The sequence below is a fragment of the Sinohyriopsis cumingii genome, chromosome 5 (genome assembly GCF_028554795.1).
Source record: "Sinohyriopsis cumingii isolate HCF-2022 chromosome 5, ASM2855479v2, whole genome shotgun sequence".
Lineage (NCBI taxonomy): Eukaryota > Metazoa > Mollusca > Bivalvia > Unionida > Unionidae > Sinohyriopsis > Sinohyriopsis cumingii.
The window spans coordinates 154,788,909-154,806,837 of NC_142965.1; the positions used below are offsets into that span (position 1 = coordinate 154,788,909).

The window sequence follows — 17,929 nt, forward strand, 5'->3', positions numbered from 1 at the left end:
TCACTTTATGAATATCACTTTCCTTAATTATACATTCAGTGTAGAAATGTGTTATTTGTGTTCCCTTTATGAATATCACTTTCCTTAATTAGACATTCAGAGTAGAAATGTATTTTTGTTCCCTTTATGAATATCACTTTCCTTAATTAGACATTCAGAGTAGAAATGTGTTATTTTTGTTCCCTTTATGAATATCACTTTCCTTAATTAGACGCTCAGAGTAGAAATGTGTTATTTTTGTTCCCTTTATGAATATCACTTTCCTTGATTAGACATTTAGAGTAGAAATGTGTTATTTTTTTTTCACTTTATGAATATCACTTTCCTTAATTAGACATTGAGATTAGAAATGTGTTATTTTTGTTCACTTTATGAATATCACTTTCCTTAATTAGACATTCAGAGTAGAAATGTGTTATTTTTTGTTCATTTTATGAATATCACTTTCCTTAACTGGACATTCAGAGTAGAAATGTGTTATTTTTGTTCCTTTATGAATATCACTTTCCTTAATTAGACATTCAGAGTAGAAATGTGTTATTTTTGTTCATTTTTTGAATATCACCTTCCTTAACTAGACATTCAGAGTAGAAATGTGTTATTTTTGTTCCTTTATGAATATCACTTTCCTTAATTAGACATTCAGAGTAGAAATGTGTTATTTTTGTTCTTTTATGAATATCACTTTCCTTAATTAGACATTCAGAGTTGAAATGTGTTATTTTTGTTCATTTTATGAATATCACTTTCCTTAATTAGACATTCAGAGTAGAAATGTGTTATTTTTTGTTCACTTTATTAATATCACTTTCCTTAATTAGACATTCAGTGTAGAAATGTGTTATTTTTGTTCACTTTATGAATATCACTTTCCTTAATTAGACATTCAGAGTAGAAATGTGTTATTTTTTTCACTTTATGAATATCACTTTCTTTAATTAAAGGATGGTCATTATTTCTTTATTAAAATAGGATTTCAAACCCCAAACAACACATGATCCAATGTTTTCAGAAATGACGTAAAGTTGCACAGAATTATTGGACGCACAGAATAGGCCGACAAGGATGTAAAAAATGAATTGGCATCATTCATCAGGTACCGACAGTTGTCTGAAGCAACTTCACAAAGCAAACAAACAAAAATTTTTAAAACAAACACCGTTTTTATGATTTGAAAATCATTTGGTACAATGTAAAGAAAAAGATTTAATTAATTTTTTTTCATGTAGGAATTTTGGTTGATAGAACAAATTGTTTCAGAACAGACAATAATTCTATGCTGGCAGGTATGGAACTCTAATACAGTAAATATTATGGCTGTTCCTATTCTAAATATAGACAAATGTGTTTAATGGCCCATGTTTTCAAACGTGATACACCATTGGTGGAATCACACAACTTTACTGGACTTTGGACAAGGACATTATACAATACATTTGATATTGAATTTTTTTTATAAGGTGGCTCCTCATTTGGTTCTGGACTGAGTCTGTCTCTCTACTTCTTTGAATTGCTGTGAGTTTTGTAAGTTTCCAGAAATTGAAAGTTTACTTGAGAAAAGAGATCATCTGTATGCCTCAAGCAAACCCACAAAATACCCACAAAATAGCCACAGAATTGTACAGCAGTAACCCTCCTTCACTTTTAAATGTAAAACTTCTTTTTTCAGTTGACATTTGTACTTTCCCTCCCAATTAGAGCTTTGTCTCATAACCCATTTGAGAAAATGTTTACCCGTTGAATTCAGATATAAAAAACTGAAGGTCCAGGAAATTTTATTAAGTCCATGGTATGCACAGTTTGAAATAACTGGGGTGGGGGTGTTCACAATTTAGTGGAATCACTAGCAGGAACTCAGAGAGTTGAATTAGTCTTTCACACAATACGTCACGATTTTTATGACTAATATGACTGTTGAGAATCTGACAAAAATGCAGACAAAGTGTCAAGTGTACTATTGATAGAAATTCTTTCCCGTAAAGCTGGTTGTTATGAAAGTAAATATCAAACCTGTCACATTACATTCCAGTCATCTATAAGAAGTGGTGTAATATGATATGAGTTATCTGCCCTTTATATATCATCAGGAGTTATACATATGATCACACTGAATCAAACATGAACAGTATAAAGTGGGGTCTCACTTTATTTCATGGAGTTTTTTTTCTCCAAGATGAGTCATTTTTTTTTGTTAAGCCTAACTCCAAGTTTTGTTGAGCTGGTTATAATAAATCAGTTACAGGCTTATAAGGTAGAGACTTGCATCATACATGGAGTCATTTCAGAATTTATTTGTGTCAATATAACCAGGGCAAGATGTACAGTGTAGATTGTTTTGAGTGTAGATTATGTACAGTGTAGATTATATAGAGTGTAGATCATGTACAGTGTAAATTGTATTGAGTGTAGATTATGTACAATGTAGATTATATTGAGTGTAGATTATGTACAATGTAGATTGTATTGAGTGTAGATTATGTACAGTGTAGCTTGTATTGAGTGTAGATTATGTACAGTGTAGATTGTATTGAGTGTAGATTATGTACAGTGTAGATGATATTGAGTGTAGATTATGTACAGTGTAGATTGTATTGAGTGTAGATTATGTACTGTGTAGATTGTATTGAGTGTAGATTATGTACAGTGTAGATTATGTACAGTGTAGATTATGTACAATGTAGATTATATTGAGTGTAGATTATATACATTGTAGATTATATTTTCAATGTATTGTCAATGTTTTTTGAGATTATGTGTTATACTTTTTGTATTAAAGATTTTGAAAGTCAGATATAGTTGGGGTGCATTATAGCACAGTTTGTAAACCCAATATTGTTTGGATTCATTATTTATTAAAACATAAATATATTTCAGATATGTCAGGTAAATGATCCATGTTGAGATAAATATGCAACTATTTTATGTTGATCCTAATACTCTGTGTTAAACATTTCGTATAGTGTATGTGGGTGGTGGGTGGTGGGTGGTGGGTGGTGGGTGGTTGGGATCATAAGAGGCACATGTGAAACATTGCATTCCATGGAACCATTGTCTTCCATATATAAATCAGTGTATTATACTCAGTTAAAAAAATGCTTTTGTCAGTATAAAAATCTTACTTAATTGGGAATTATGAGTATGATTGTGCAGATATCTGTATCATCTAATAAATTTATAATATAGTTTTATGTAAATTATTTGTGATATTTATATTTCAAATTCTTTAATTTATGGCTGACCACTAGTATTATTGTAAAATACATGTACAGTATGTGTAGAATTCATAAATCAAGGCGTATTGCCTAAGTGAAGTCAACAAATATTTCAGTCAAGTAAGCCATGCATATAGTTTGAATGGAGGTCATGCAAAACTAGGAGTTCATTTGTGCTGTAGAGTTATCATGCATGCCCTAATTGTTGATTAGTGAGAAGGTCAGATTATGACTGTTATTTTATAATATATTGATTTAAATTGTTTGAGAAATTTTTAGTGATTCAGATTTTGTCAATTTCAAGTGTGCATATAGAGAATATATAAGCAATCACATGTACAAGCACCAGGCATGTTATTCTACAGTTTATACCAACTTTGCAGGAGAGAGAGAGGGAGAGAGAAAATCATGATTTATTTATAATTATTTATAGGATAAGCCAAAAACAGTTAATTTTAACAGCCAATACCTATTGGATTATGTGGATTTATTGAAGGGCTTGAACAGTGAAATATTCCTGTTAGATTGTGTGAAACTTTCAAGGACTTACAATGGCTTCAAATCTTTTCAATGTAATTCTTCATTCCACGTTAGCACATAAACATATTGGAACCTTTTTTCTGAATATCTTTGGAAAGTTTCTAGATTAGTGTGAAATTGATGGTACAAGTTAGGATATTCTAGGAAATCATACACTTTAAGTAATTTTTAATTCTTTCACTTTGTTTGATTTTATTTTAGAAACTTTAATGTTCTTTTAAGTTTGCCTTGTCTTGTTACTTACTTAAAGCCCTAGATGTAGTATTGATTGAAACCAAGGTCTGCGATATAACGGTCAGTAATACAACATCATCTTTCCTTAAACTTTTAATTTCAGAATAGAAGTCAAAGTTTTCAGAATTACGAACTAAAAAGATTGGAAAATATCTCGTACAATAATCATCCTGAAGATGAAATGCAGAGTTTAAAATAGATGGACTGTTGTTTACTATAAGTACCAGTAGATCAACAAATTTATTTTAAGAAAGTAATCAATATGCAATTTTTATTTCAGAGGCGAATGTCTGTTGTTGAGGGTGGCCTCAAATATACAGAGATAATGGATGGTGGACGACCAAAACTCGGTGGTTTGATGGACCCACGTCAGGGAACAATAGACAGAACATCACGGTGCCAGACATGTGCTGGGAACATTTCTGAATGTGCAGGACACTTTGCTCACATTGAATTGGCGAAACCAGTTTTTCACATCGGCTTCTTAGCTATAACAATAAAAATTCTGAGATGTGTTTGCTTCTACTGTTCAAAACTACTTGTTGACATTGTAAGTGAACATGTATTATAGTTTGCTTAAAACGAGTTTTCTTTTACTGCTAGACCTTTGACAGATATTATTTTTAATTAAGTTTTCTTTAACAGTATGGCCTTTGACAGTGATAGTTTCTCAATAAAATATTCTTAACACTGCTGATTTAAACCATTTCTGCTTTCAATAATAAAATGATCTTTTTGAATGAATGGTTTTATGTACATGTTGAAATCTGAAAATCCAGTATGCATTGCATGCAGTACCAGTCCAAACCTGATTGTTATCAGAGGTTTACCACTGTTGGATCGATTGATAGCAAGAAGAATGCATTGTGTGGTGAAGAATTTGTTCCAAAATGTACCAGCTTTTTAAGGTGGATTATTTGTGCATAAATTTAAGTTCATTTGCCAAGATAAAATAGGCACTTTATTTGTCAACAAGGTATCAGTTAATTAAAAAAAGATTGCATGTTAAATGTACATGATGGTAAATATCTGAGATAATCACAGAAGGAGACTTGGCTCAAGATTAAATTGTTTATAGATATTATGAAGCCTACAAGACAGTCCAGGCAATTTACAAGACAATTGGTAAAATTTACAAAATAGTTGGTAAAATTTACAAGACAGTCCATAAAAGTTACAAGATCGTCAGTGAAATGTACAAAACAATCAATTATATTTACTATACACTCAATTATATTTACAAGAGAGTCAGTGAAATTTACAAGACAGTCAGTGAAATTTAGAAAACAGTCAATGGAATTTACAACATTGTAAGTGAAATTTACAAAACAGTTAATTATGTTTACAATACAGTCAATTATATTTACAAGTCAGTGAAATTTACAAGACAGTCAATGAATTATACTGTCATAGATATTCAGTTTAAGTAGAGATGTTGGATCAATACTTTGTTACACTTGGTGTTTCATTGATCATCACTTTTGTTTGTCTTTCTTCTGACTATTAAAGTATTTGAATTAGGTCAAAGAATAATTCATTAGATCCAAAATTGGAGGAATAGATCAATAAATCCAAGAAATATTTGAATGAAGAAAATAGATCAATACATGAAAAAGTATGTGCTGGGGGGGGTGACCAATAAATCCAAATGTATTTGAATGAAAGCAGAAAAATAGATATATAAATCCAAAAGTATTTGAAAGGAGTGGGAGAAAAATAGATCATTAAATCCAAAATTATTTTAATTAAGGCGGGAAATAGATCAATAAATCCAAAGTATTTGACTGATGTGGAGGTGGGTGGGGTAGATAGATCAATAAATCCAAAGGTATTTGAATGAATGGGTGAAAATAGGCCAGTAAATCCAAATGTATTTAAATTAGTGGGGGGGAATATAGATCAATAAATAAAAAAAATATTTGAATTAAGGGGAAAACAGATCTAGAAAGACAGATTTAAAGATCTGATTTAAAGGGTTGGGGGAATTTCAATATATTCAAGATTAGATTTAAAAAAATCAGTTAAATGTTTGGGGTATTCTCAAAAGACTCAACAAGACATATCCATCAAATTCATAAAGTTATAATATTCTTCTAGACAAATTTAAAATTCTGCTTATAACCTCATTGGCTTATTTGAAACTCAGAACATAGCCGGATGGGCTAATTTAAGTCTGATAGTAACTTCATGGGCTTATTTGAAACTAAGAAAATAGCCAGATGGGCTAATATAAGTCTGATAGTAATCTTATTGGTTACCACAACAAAAACAAAGAGAAAAATTGAATCGATTAGCTCATAGGAGACATTTAAAGATGAAATTATATGCTTCCTAGAAGTCCCATATCCTGTTATATGCTTCCTAGAAGTCCCATATCCTGTTATATGCTTCCTAGAAGTCCCATATCCTGTTATATGCTTCCTAGAAGTCCCATATCCTGTTATATGCTTCCTAGAAGTCCCATATCCTGTTGTGGGTGGTCAAGTGGTCTAGGTGCTCACCTTTCACTCACACATCTCACCTCTGTCCTCATGATTTTGAGTCTTGGCTTGACCACCGTAGGCTTGTGAGAACACTTGCCAGTAGCTTCTGATGGGTTGGTGATTCTTCTTGCGATTTTTCTGGGTTCTTTCTCAGCCATTTATAGCTTGCCATGTATAGCCTATGATGTGCTGAAAAGTGGCATTAAACCCAACAAAACACAAACTCCACATCTTTGTTATGAGTCAGCTTTGTGTAATATTTCAAATTGCGCCCCGTATCTAGCACATAAATATTTCTAGTGCAAAAGTTGGCAGCTAATTTTCTTCTATCACCAACACAGACTGGCTCTATTGTTTATTCGCTTTCTCAAAACCTGTAATGCAGAAGATGACCAATATTTTTATGCCTGACCATTCTTTCCCCATCCTAAACAATAGACTAGTCCAGAATTGAATGTTGCAAAAGTAATGTTATCATGTGGAAGAACCTAAATTCCTTTGCTGCACACTGCCAAGTTTTGTTTTCAAAGTAATCTTTTGTGCCAGTTATGAAAACAAAATCAGAAACTGTACAAATAATAACATGTCAATAATGTTTTCTTTTTTCTATGCAAATAGAACAGTCCTAAAGTGAAAGAAATTGTTCAGATGTCCAAAGGACATCCCAGAAAGCGATTGTCTCATCTCTATGACTTGTGTAAAGCAAGAAAGGTGTGTGAGGGTGGAATATGGATGGATACAAAACATGGAGATGAATCTTGGGTAAGAACTGTTAGTACGGTTGTGTTGCCTGAATGTTTCAGGTAACGTCGTTTTTAATAAAGCCGAACATTGATAGACTGGTTTTCCAAATAGGCATTTTGACCTCCTGTATATTGTTTCAAAGGTTCAGAGAGGGAAAGCAGAGTTATAGAGTGATATATATGATATAATGGATGGAAAGTTAAGGAAGCCACTTTGATATAAAGTTTTCCATTGCATACCAGGTGAAGCTACTTTAATGTAAAGTTTTCCATTGCAAACAAGACCAAGCCACTTTGATATTAAGTTTTCATTTGTATAACAGACCAAGTCACTTTGATGTTAAGGTTTCAATTGTATACCAGACCAAGCTACTTTGGTGTAAAGTTTTCCATTGTATACCAGACCAGGCCACTTTGATATAAAGTATTTCATTGTATACCAGACCAAGCCACTTTGAAGTTAAGGTCTCAATTGTATACCAGACCAAGCCACTTTGATGTAAAGTTTTCCATTGTATAACAGACCATGCCACTTTGATATAAAGTTTTCCACTGTTTACCAGATGAAGCCACTTTAATGTAAAGTTTTCCATTGCAAACAAGACCAAGCCACCTTGATATAAAGTTTTCCATTGTATAACAGACCAAGTCACTTTGATGTTAAGGTCTCAAATGTATACCAGACCAAGCTACTTTGGTGTAAAGTTTTCCATTGTATACCAGACCAGGCCACTTTGATATAAAGTTTTTCATTGTATACCAGACCAAGCCACTTTGAAGTTAAGGTCTCAATTGCATACCAGACCAAGCCACTTTGATGTAAAGTTTTCCATTGTATAACAGTCCAAGCCACTTTGATGTAAAGTTTTCCACTGTTTACCAGATGAAGCCACTTTGATGTAAAGTTTTCCACTGTTTACCAGACCAAAGAAAGAAAAGCACACCATCATCTTTCACCAGGCAGAAATGGTTACACATATTGTTGAATATATCTGACATATGCAGAACAACTCTTGAGAAATTTAACTCTGTAGAAAAACATGGATCAGTAGTCACTACATTGAACTAAATCTGTCCCACAGTAATCAATGGTCACTACATGGAACTAAATCTGTCCCACAGTAATGAATGGTCACTACTTGGAACTAAATCTGTCCCACAGTAATCAGTGGTCACTACTTGGAACTAAATCTGTCCCACAGTAATCAATGGTCACTACTTGGAACTAAATCTGTCCCATAGTAATGAATGGTCACTACTTGGAACTAAATCTGTCCCACAGTAATGAATGGTCACTACTTGGAACTAAATCTGTCCCACAGTAATGAATGGTCACTACTTGGAACTTAATCTGTCCCACAGTAATCAATGGTCACTACTTGGAACTTAATCTGTCCCACAGTAATCAATGGTCACTACTTGGAACTAAATCTGTTACACAGTAATCAATGGTCACTACTTGGAACTAAATCTGTTACACAGTAATCAATGGTCACTACTTGGAACTAAATCTGTCCCACAGTAATGAATGGTCACTACATGGAACTAAATCTGTCCCACAGTAATGAATGGTCACTACATGGAACTAAATCTGTCCCACAGTAATGAATGGTCACTACATGGAACTAAATCTGTCTCACAGTAATGAATGGTCACTACATGGAACTAAATCTGTCCCACAGTAATGAATGGTCACTACATGGAACTAAATCTGTCCCACAGTAATGAATGGTTACTACATGGAACTAAATCTGTCCCACAGTAATGATAGAGATGTTTGCAACTTCTCAGCAGAGCACATGTATGGATATAACAGAATCATTGCTATGGATATAACATAATCATTGCTATGGATATAACATAATCATTTCTATGGATATAACAGAATCATTGCTATGGATATAACAGAATCATTGCTATGGATATAACAGAATCATTGCTATGGATATAACATAATCATTACTATGGATATAACATAATCATTGCTATGGATATAACAGAATCATTGCTATGGATATAACAGAATCATTGCTATGGATATAACAGAATCATTGCTATGGATATAACAGAATCATTGCTATGGATATAACATAATCATTGCTATGGATATAACAGAATCATTGCTATGGATATAACAGAATCATTGCTATGGATATAACATAATCATTGCTATGGAAATAACAGAATCATTGCTATGGATATAACATAATCATTACTATGGATATAACAGAATCATTGCTATGGATATAACAGAATCATTGCTATGTATATAACATAATCATTGCTATGGATATAACATAATCATTGCTATGGATATAACATAATCATTGCTATGGATATAACATAATCATTGCTATGGATATAACAGAATCATTGCTATGGATATAACAGAATCATTGCTATGGATATAACATAATCATTGCTATGGATATAACATAATCATTGCTATGGATATAACATAATCATTGCTATGGATATAACATAATCATTTCTATGGAAATAACAGAATCATTGCTATGGATATAACTCAGTCATTGCTATGGATATAACATAATCATTTCTATGGTTATAACATAATCATTGCTATGGATATAACATAATCATTGCTATGGATATAACTCAATCATTTCTATGGAAATAACAGAATCATTGCTATGGATATAACATAACCATTGCTATGGATATAACAGAATCATTGCTATGGATATAACATAATCATTGCTATGGATATAACAAAATCATTTCTGTGGTTATAACAGAATGAAGCCTAAAATACTGTTTAGTCTACCTGCCCAGTCTCCCACCCCATCCTAATTACATTACTGTATGATTTAAGCCAACTGTGCTTACCTACAGGTACAGTAGTATGATATGAACCCCAATACAGCTGGGTGATATAAATCTACAGGGCTCCTTGCACATTCACCTAGGAATTCTAGGTTTCTCCGTGGTTCTGCTTACACTGCTGGCATTCACCTGCTAGGCTCCCACATGATACATTACTGAATGTTTTAAACTGTTAGACTCCCACAAGGTACATTATTGAATGTTTTAAACTGCTAGGCCCCCACAAGGTATATTATTGAATGTTTTAAACTGTTAGGCCCCCACAAGGTACATTACTGAATGTTTTAAACTGTTAGGCCCCCACAAGGTACATTACTGAATGTTTTAAACTGTTAGGCCCTCACAAGGTACATTACTGAATGTTTAAAACTGTTAGGCCCCCACAAGGTACATTACTGAATGTTTTAAACTGTTAGGCTCCCACAAGGTACATTACTGAATGTTTTAAATTGTTAGGCTTCCACAAGGTACATTACTGAATGTTTTAAACTGTTAGGCTCCCACAAGGTACATTACTGAATGTTTTAAACTGCTGGAAGCAACCCCAGGTACATTACGGAATGTTTTAAACTGCTGGGAGCAACCCCAGGTACATTACGGAATGTTTTAAACTGCTGGGAGCAACCCCAGGTGCATTACTGAATGTTTTATACTGCTGGGAGCAACCCCAGGTACATTACTGAATGTTTTAAACTGCTGGGAGCAACCTTGGGTACATTACTGAATGTCTTAAACTACTGGGAGCAACCCCAGGCACAATACTGAATGTTTTAAACTGCTGGTAGCAACCCCAGGTACATTACTGAATGTTTTAAACTGCTGGGAGCAGCCCCATGTACATTACTATATGTTTTAAACTGCTGGGAGCAACCCCAGGTACATTACTATATGTTTTAAACTGCTGGGAGCAACCCCAGGTACATTACTATATGTTTTAAACTGCTGGGAGCAACCCCAGGTACATTACTGTATGTTTCAAATTTTTGTGATAAACTCCAGGTACATTACTGTGTTTTTAACTGATGGGCCCCTTTGTTGTTTATTTCTATAAAGTGTACATGTCAAAAATAGATGCATACCATATGATTTACGTTGCATTTTTGACTCCATGTTCTTTTTAGTTACTTTATGATTAGTTTCATTTCCATGGTATTTAGCTCCATTTTGGTGGTCATAGACTGTTTCAGTAATTTCTTAGTAAATGTTTCACTGTGTCTAAATATGCTTGACTGTCTAAATATGCTTGACTGTGTACATGTTTTTATTGGCAACAACTTTTTATCTGTAATCATGTGATTACCCCAAACAAACTGCATAGACCCAGATCCATTGGCACTTATGCATTGGTAAATCTGGGTCTGTGCAGTTTGTAGTTGAACTTGACTTATAAGGGAGTATATATGGTACTTTTTTTTCTCTCTACTTTTGTCTGACTTTTGAACAAAATCCCTTCTTTAATCCTATTTCAGCCCCGAGTGGCCGAGTGGTCTAAAGTGCTTTCTGTTATGGATCACTGCCATCTCACCTCTGTCTGCGTTGGTTCGAGTCTAGGATTCGGCTAATGTGGGTATGTGAGAAAGCTTGCCAGTAGTTTCTCGTGGGTCGATGGTTCTTCCCAGGGTTTTCTTGGGTTCTTCCTCCACCATTAATACTGTCCGCCATGTATAGCCTATCATGTGCTGAAAAATGGTGTTAAACCCTATAACAACAACAACAAAAAAGTCCAATTTCATGAAAGGGGTCTTGAAAATAACACTGTACTAGTGTGCTTAGACTGGCAAATTCAAAACATTGCTTATAAAAGAGCTGTGTTTTGTGTCTTCCCATTTAGATATGTTTATGTATCTTTGCTGATAATAAATGTATTTATAATCAGTGATGATTGATAGAAACAAATAATTCATAACTCTTGAGAATACTCTCGTCTGAAACCTGGCATCTACCTTTAGAGTTTCAGAGTTTCTCAATGTCACTGAAACCTGGCATCTACCTTCAGAGTTTCAGAGTTTCTCAATGTCACTGAAACCTGGTATCTACCTTTAGAGTTTCAGAGTTTCTCAATGTCACTAAAACCTGGCATCTACCTTCAGAGTTTCAGAGTTTCTCAATGTCACTGAAACCTGGCATCTACCTTCAGAGTTTCAGAGTTTCTCAATGTCACTGAAACCTGGCATCTACCTTTAGAGTTTCAGAGTTTCTCAATGTCACTGAAACCTGGCATCTACCTTCAGAGCTTCTCAATTTCACTGAAGGCAAACATAGTTTTTTAATTAAAGAACAGTCCTATTATTTTTCCATAAATTTATGATATGTTTCCCAGCTCTTTTAACTTCTGTTAGCTGTAAATGGATTGAAATTTTCTGATACCAGGAGATGTGACACACCTACAATAAATAAGTTAGATTCATGCATCTTTAATAAATTATATTTTGTACTAGAAATGGGAGTCATAAGTACTGGAAATAATTTTGCTAAGTGTATCTTTTAAACATTATATGTTGTATTAAAAATGTGAGCCATGTTTACAGGAAATAATTTGGCAAAATGTATCTTTGATACATTATATTTCATCTTAGAAAATACTGTTAAAAATTGGCTTTTATATAGAAAAGATCATTGAATAAAAGTGTTCTGACCATTGAATTTAAGGTCATCTAAAGAGTTTTTTTTTGAGATTTGTCACATTGAATACATTTTCCTCAATTGATAACAATTTTGATATTGTTATTAGCAGGATCTTGGTGGTTGTGGCAGATATCAGCCTAATATCAGAAGAGCAGGGCTGGAACTGACTGCAGTGTGGAAAAAACTAAATGAAGTTTTTGATGAGAGAAGGATTATACTAACTGCTGAAAGAGTCCATGAGATTTTCAAGAGAATTTCAGATGAAGAATGCATTGTGCTGGGAATGGATCCCAAATTTGCCCGTCCAGACTGGATGATTGTGACTGTCATGCCTGTCCCCCCTCTTTGTGTGAGACCAGCAGTAGCCATGTTGGGATCAGCCAAAAATCAGGTATGGTGCTTCTTTGTATGTCAACAAAAGATTGCGTTCTCGTACAGATTTTCCCAGTTTTAAACTGTCATGGCCAAGTCTAAGATACATTGCTGATTTACTTCAGTTTCTGGTACACTATTAGGAATGATGTACTGAAATAAAACACATCAAGGACAGAGAGAAAATGGGTTTGTTTGAACATTAAAGATTGTACCTTGTCTCTCTTTTACCAGCTTGTTTGAACATTAAAGATTGTGTCCTTGTCTCTCTTACCAGCTTGTTTGAACACTTTAGATTGTATCCTATTCCCTCTTACCAGCTTGTTTGAATATTGAAGATTGTATCCTAGTCTCTCTTACCAGCTTTATGGAACAGTAAAGATTGTATCGTAGTCTCTCTTACCAGCTTTATGGAACATTAAAGATTATATCGCAGTCTCTCTTACCAGTTTGTTTGAACATTTAAAGATTGTATCCTAGTCTCTCTTACCAGCTTGTTTGAACATTAAAGATTGTATCCTAGTCTATCTTACCAGCTTGTTTGAACATTAAAGATTGTATCCTAGTCTCTCTTTCCAGTTTGCTTGAATATTAAAGATTGTATCCTAGTCTCTCTTACCAGTTTGTTTGAACATTTAAATATTGTATCCTAGTCTCTCCTACCAGCTTGTTTGAACATTAAAGATTGTATCCTAGTCTCTCTTTCCAGTTTGTTTGAATATTAAAGATTGTATCCTAGTCTCTCTTACCAGTTTGTTTGAACATTTAAATATTGTATCCTAGTCTCTCTTACCAGCTTGTTTGAATATTAAAGATTGTATCCTAGTCTCTCTTACCAGTTTGTTTGAACATTTAAATATTGTATCCTAGTCTCTCTTACCAGCTTGTTTGAATATTAAAAATGGTATCCTAGTCTCTCTTACCAGTTTGTTTGAACATTAAAGATTAGATCATATTTTCTCTTACCAGTTTGTTTGAACATTTAAAGATTGTGTCCATGTCTCTCTTACCAGCTTGTTTGACTATTACATATTGTATCCTTGTCTCTCTTACCAGTGTGTTTGAAGATTTAAAGATTGTATCCATGTCTCTCTTACCAGCTTGTTTGAATATTAAAGAATGTATCCTAATATCTCTTACCAGTTTGTTTTAATACTTTAGATTGTGTTCTCTCCTACCAGCTTGTTTGAAGATTTTAAGATTGTATCCTAGTCTCTCTTACCAGTTTGTTTGAACATTTAAAGATTGTATCCTAGTCTCTCTTACCAGCTTGTTTGAACATTAAAGATTGTATCATAGTCTCTCTTACCAGCTTGTTTGAATATTAAAAATAACATCCTAGGCTCTCTTACCAGTTTGTTTTAATACTTTAGATTGTGTTCTCTCCTACCAGCTTGTTTGAAGATTTTAAGATTGTATCCTAGTCTCTCTTACCAGTTTGTTTGAAAATTTAAAGATTGTATCCTAGTCTCTCCTACCAGCTTGTTTGAACATTAAAGATTGTATCATAGTCTCTCTTACCAGTTTGTTTGAATATTAAAAGTTGTATCGTAGTCTCTCTTACCAGTTTGTTTGAACATTTAAAGATTGTATCCATGTCATTCTTACCAGCTTCTTTGAATCTTAAAAATTGTATACTAGTCTTTCTTACCAGTTTGTTTGAATATTAAAAATTGTATCCTAGTCTCTCTTACCAGTTTGTTTGAACATTTAAAGATTGTATCCATGTCATTCTTACCAGCTTGTTTGAATAGTAAAGATTGTATCCTAGTCTTTCTTACCAGCTTGTTTGAACATTTAAAGATTGTATCCTAGTCTCTCTTACCATGTTGTTTGAACATTAAAGATTGTATCCTAGTCTCTTTTACCAGCTTGTTTGAACATTAAAGATTGTATCCTAGTCTTTCTTACCAGCTTGTTTGAATATTAAAAATGGTATCCTAGTCTCTCTTACCAGTTTGTTTGAACATTAATGATTATATCATTGTCTCTCTTGCCTGTTTGTTTGAACATTTAAAGATTTTGTCAATGTCTCTCTTACCAGCTTGTTTGAATATTACATATTGTATCCTTGTCTCTCTTACCAGTGTGTTTGAAGATTTAAAGATTGGATCCATGTCTCTCTTACCAGCTTGTTTGAATATTAAAGAATGTATCCTAATCTCTCTTACCAGTTTGTTTTAATACTTTATATTATGTTCTCTCCTACAAGCTTGTTTGAAGATTTTAAGATTATATCCTAGTCTCTCTTACCAGTTTGTTTGAACATTTAAAGATTGTATCAATGTCTCACTTACCAGCTTGTTTGAATATTAATGATTGTATCCTAGTCTCTCTTACCAGTTGGTTTGAACATTTAAAGATTGTATCCTAGTCTCTCTTACCAGCTTGTTTGAACATTAAAGATTGTATCATAGTCTCTCTTACCAGCTTGTTTGAATATTAATTTTTTTATCCTAGTCTCTCTTACCAGTTTGAATATAAAAAATTGTATCCTAGTCTCTCTTACCAGTTTGTTTGAACATTTAAAGATTGTATCCTAGTCTCTCTTACCAGCTTGTATGAACATTAAAGATTGTATCCTAATCTCTCTTACCAGTTTGTTTGAATATTAAAGAATATATCTTAATCTCTCTTACCAGTTTGTTTTAATACTTTAGATTGTGTTCTCTCCTACCAGCTTGTTTGAAGATTTTAAGATTGTATCCTAGTCTTTCTTACCAGTTTGTTTGAAAATGTAAAGATTGTATCCTAGTCTCTCTTACCAGCTTGTTTGAATATTAAAGATTGTATCCTAGTCTCTCTTACCAGCTTTATGGAACATTAAAGATTATATCGTAGTCTCTCTTACCAGTTTGTTTGAACATTTAAAGATTGTATCCATGTCATTCTTACCAGCTTGTTTGAGTGTTTTAAGAATTTATGGTATTCAAGTCTCTGTTACCATCCAGACTTAAATTTTAAAGAAGATATTATAGTTTGTTTGAATGTTGAGAGAAGGTTGTTCTGTCCTCAGTTACCATCACTCTTAAATAATTGGAAAACCAGTTAACTGTTTGCATGCTAAAAATAAAGTTTTATACATGTAGTCACAGTTACCATTTGTTTGAATGTGTAGGTAAGTTATTCTAGTCGCTGTTACCATTTGTTTGAATGTCGGTAAGATATTCTAGTGGCTGTTACCATTTGTTTGAATGTGTAGGTAAGATATTCTAGTGGCTGTTACCATTTGTTTGAATGTGTCGGTAAGATATTCTAGTGGCTGTTACCATTTCTTTGAATGTGTAGGTAAGATATTCTAGTGGCTGTTACCATTTGTTTGAATGTGTAGGTAAGATATTTCAGTGGCTGTTACCATTTGTTTGAATGTGTAGGTAAGATATTCTAGTGGCTGTTACCATTTGTTTGAATGTGTCGGTAAGATATTCTAGTGGCTGTTACCATTTGTTTGAATGTGTAGGTAAGATATTCTAGTGGCTGTTACCATTTGTTTGAATGTGTAGGTAAGATATTTCAGTGGCTGTTACCATTTGTTTGAATGTGTTGGTAAGATATTCTAGTGGCTGTTACCATTTGTTTGAATGTGTAGGTAAGATATTTCAGTGGCTGTTACCATTTCTTTGAATGTGTAGGTAAGATATTCTAGTGGCTGTTACCATTTGTTTGAATGTGTAGGTAAGATATTTTAGTAGTTGTTACCAGTTTGTTTGAATGTGTAGGTAAGATATTTCAGTGGCTGTTACCATTTGTTTGAATGTGTAGGTAAGATATTCTAGTGGCTGTTACCATTTGTTTAAATGTTAGGTAAGATATTTCAGTGGCTGTTACCATTTGTTTGAATGTGTAGGTAAGATATTCTAGTGGCTGTTACCATTTGTTTGAATGTGTCAGTAAGATATTCTAGTGGCTGTTACCATTTGTTTGAATGTGTAGGTAAGATATTCTAGTGGCTGTTACCATTTGTTTGAATGTGTAGGTAAGATATTTCAGTGGCTGTTACCATTTGTTTGAATGTGTTGGTAAGATATTCTAGTGGCTGTTACCATTTGTTTGAATGTGTAGGTAAGATATTCTAGTGGCTGTTACCATTTGTTTGAATGTGTAGGTAAGATATTTTAGTAGTTGTTACCAGTTTGTTTGAATGTGTAGGTAAGATATTCTAGTGGCTGTTACCATTTGTTTGAATGTGTAGGTAAGATATTCTAGTGTCTGTTACCATTTGTTTTAGGTAAGATATTCTAGTGGCTGTTACCATTTGTTTGAATGTGTAGGTAAGATATTCTAGTGGCTGTTACCATTTGTTTAATGTGTAGGTAAGTTATTCTAGTCGCTGTTACCATTTGTTTGAATGTGTAGGTAAGATATTTCAGTGGCTGTTACCATTTCTTTGAATGTGTAGGTAAGATATTCTAGTGGCTGTTACCATTTGTTTGAATGTGTAGGTAAGATATTTTAGTGGTTGTTACCAGTTTGTTTGAATGTGTAGGTAAGATATTTCAGTGGCTGTTACCATTTGTTTGAATGTGTAGGTAAGATATTCTAGTGGCTGTTACCATTTGTTTTAGGTAAGATATTCTAGTGGCTGTTACCGTTTGTTTTAGGTAAGATATTCTAGTGGCTGTTACCGTTTGTTTTAGGTAAGATATTCTAGTGTCTGTTACCATTTGTTTTAGGTAAGATATTTCAGTGGCTGTTACCATTTGTTTGAATGTGTAGGTAAGATATTCTAGTGGCTCTTACCATTTGTTTTAGGTAAGATATTCTAGTGGCTGTTACCGTTTGTTTTAGGTAAGATATTCTAGTGGCTGTTACCGTTTGTTTTAGGTAAGATATTTCAGTGGCTGTTACCATTTGTTTGAATGTGTAGGTAAGA

At 33.4% G+C, this 17,929-nt stretch overlaps 1 pseudogene across 1 annotated transcript in view; it reads left to right on the forward strand.

Moving 5' to 3' along the window:
• The window catches only part of LOC149800501 (DNA-directed RNA polymerase II subunit RPB1-like), a 271,243-nt pseudogene that overhangs the window by 18,040 nt on the left and 235,274 nt on the right, over positions 1-17,929 (forward strand). Inside the window, exons 2-4 of the transcript XR_016421394.1 lie at positions 4,267-4,536; positions 7,088-7,231; positions 12,791-13,075. The product of XR_016421394.1 is annotated as a DNA-directed RNA polymerase II subunit RPB1-like (transcript). The remainder of the gene's footprint in view (positions 1-4,266; positions 4,537-7,087; positions 7,232-12,790; positions 13,076-17,929) is intronic.